At 48.3% G+C, this 2,863-nt stretch overlaps 1 pseudogene; it reads right to left on the reverse strand.

Annotated features, from left to right (window-relative positions):
- Positions 1-8: 8 nt before the first annotated feature.
- Positions 9-2,863, reverse strand: part of LOC106734057 (rho GTPase-activating protein 27-like) — a 37,535-nt pseudogene continuing 34,680 nt past the window's right edge.

The raw sequence follows: 2,863 nt of genomic DNA on the forward strand, positions 1-2,863 counted from the left end.
TGTGGAGACGTGGCCCGAGGCTGTCTCTCTATGTTTGCATACACAGGCTCCGGGGGGTCCTCCACCTGCTACGGGAGGAAGGAGACTGACTTTCAGGGAACCTTTCAGGGGACCTCCGGGGTCGCACAGTCCAGACTCGTCCACTTGCCACCCGTGCGACCTGCAGCAAGTCACAGCTCTCTGCCTTAGTTTCCCTGGGTGTAAAATGTCTGCTCTGTTTATTCTGAAAACTGTAGTGACATGAGAATGAGGAAATGTTCCTGAAAGTGCTTTGTAAAATATTTAGTGCCCCAGAAGGGTGGGACAATGACATTAATTATTCATGAGCAATAAAATACTGATAACAAGGTTCCCACAGCTATGCACACAGAAACGAGGCTGGGCAGGAACAGGGACCTGGGACCTGTCCCTCTGTCCCTTTTCCCTGTCCTTATTCATGTTATGGCCAGCTGCTGAGGGCTCCTGGGCCTCCTTCCCTCCCTGCCCAGAGAGCTCTGGGATTGCGATCACTGTTGGGACTGGAACTGCCCTCTGTGGGGTCTGCAGATGTTATAATCAATCTCAATTCCTTTTAAAAGAAAGAAAGAGGTGACAACCAGATGGGCTGGATAAGAGAGGGGCAAAGAAAAGCAAGTCCCAGGGAATCAGCAGTTAGTGTAATGGCTATGTCGCTGGACTCCCATGTAGTCGACCAGGGTTCGTGTCCCGGACCCGGTGGCTTAAAACTCACGCCGGGTGCATGTGTGTGCGTGCCCAAGATCCCGAGAGGAGAATGGAGGAGAAGGGATTGCGGCGTGATTTCTCGCTTTCAGTCTCTATGTCTCTCTCTCTGTCTGGTGAGCGCGCGCGCCCTATAGCGAAAACCTCTCCAAAAAGAGGAGAAAGAAAAGAAAAGCAAGTCCCCTTCCTTCTCCAAAGGGAAGTGGGGATGGCTGCAGAGTACAAGCCTGTCACACTCAACCGCCTCACAGACCAGAAGCTCTCCTGATGACACCTCCTGGCTTCCTGCTGGCTGCAGGGCGAAGTCTAAGCCCTTGACCAGGGGAGAGGCAGGCCAGCAGTCTGTCACCTGCCTGTGTTTCTGCTTCATTTCCTGCCACTCCTTGCCCCTTACCTTGAACTTTAAGCTCTAGTAGCACCCAGCTACCAGAGGGCCCCACCCTCTGCTGCGTCTCCTCCTGGCCTTGGCTCACAGGCAGCTAGCCTGGGCCCACCTCCACCTCTTTCTCCCCTGGCTGACTCCTGTGTCTTTTTCCAGGGCTTAGCTCAGGTGCCAGGTCCCAGACCTTTCCTGAGATTCCTCCCTGCCACTCAGTCCAGGACCCTTGGCCCAGTAGAGGAACAGACAACTCCACAACCCCAGGCAGCAGAATAGCAGGTAGGGATTAACACTTTGCTAAGAATACATCATAATCGGGGGTGGAGGGGTGGCTGGGGGCTGGGCATTGGGAGCAAATTTCAAAATGATATAATTAGCATAATTCTAATTTTGTATCTTTCAGGAAACTTCCAAAATGTTAAGAGGTCTTCTCTGGAAAGTGAAATTATAGAGGCCTGGATTTGATTTTGTTTCATATTTTTTCTTTAAACTTTTCTGCAGCCTCAACATTTTGTACAATAAAACTTTTCTTCCTACTGCTTAAGACCTTTTTATTAAAGCAAGAACCTTACAATCTAAGGTGCTTTTCCTTGCTCAGTTATCAGTTCTCTTATTTAAAACAGAACTGACATCCTGAGCTTTTCCACAGTAAAGAATTACAAAATTAAAGGAATGCTTTAGATTTTTTGTAATTTACTGAAAATTCTTTTTCCCAGGGGCTATAAAACATTTTGTGTTCATACAACAACAGAAAGACTACAGGGACCAGCAGTTAGCATAATGGCTATGTCGCTGGGCTCCCACGTAGTCGACCACGGTTTGAGTCCCGGACCTGGTGGCTTAAACTCACGCTGGGCGTGTGTGCATGCATGCCCAGGATCTGTAGAGGAGAATGGAGGAGAAGGGATTGCCATGTGGCCATGCCCCTGGGGGGTGATTTCTCACTTTCTGTCTCTGTCTCTCTCTGTCTTTCTGGTGAGTGCACGTGCCCTATAGCAAAAACCTCTCTCTCTCTCTCTCAAAAAAAAAAAAAAAAAACTCCCCCTCTCAAAAAAAAAAAAAAAAAGACCATAATAAACTCCTTTTTTTTTTTTTTCTTTTAGACTTTTGTCATAGGGCACATGCCCACACAAGACAGAGATAATTAGAAATTACCCTCCAGCATGATGGCCACACTACAATCCCTTCTCCTCCATTCTCCTCTCAGGATTGTGGGTATGTGCACACATGTGCCTAGTGTATTTTTTAAGCCACAGGGTTGGGGACTCAAACTGCAGAGTTGGCCATGTGGGATCCAGCAATTTAACCACTATGCTACCTGCTGGCCCAATAATACTTTTTAAAAAAAATTTTATTTATTCATTCATTTCTTTTTAATTTGACAGAGAGAGACACAGAGAGAGAGAGAAAGAGGGGAAGTGAGAAAGCAAGCCACCAGGTCCAGGACTTGAACCATGGTCAGCCATGTGGGAGTGTCCAGTGCCCTATCCACCACGCCACCTACTGGTCCCCAAAATTTTTTTTAAAAGGTTATGTGCTCACTAGAGAGACAGAGAAAGACAGTGAGAGGGAAAGAAAGAAATCCCCCTGGGGGGATGGGCACACTGCAGTCCCTTCTCCTCTATTCTTCTCCTGGGATTTTGGGCATGCACGCACACGCACCCAGTGTGTTTCAAACCACCGGGTCTGAGTCTCAAACTGAGGTCATCATATGGGAGTCCAGTGCCTTAAAGCTACCCAGCCACCTGCTGCCCACCCCCCACC

This window comes from Tupaia chinensis, unplaced genomic scaffold (assembly GCF_000334495.1).
Source record: "Tupaia chinensis unplaced genomic scaffold, TupChi_1.0 Scaffold148004_1, whole genome shotgun sequence".
Taxonomy (NCBI): Eukaryota; Metazoa; Chordata; class Mammalia; order Scandentia; family Tupaiidae; genus Tupaia; species Tupaia belangeri.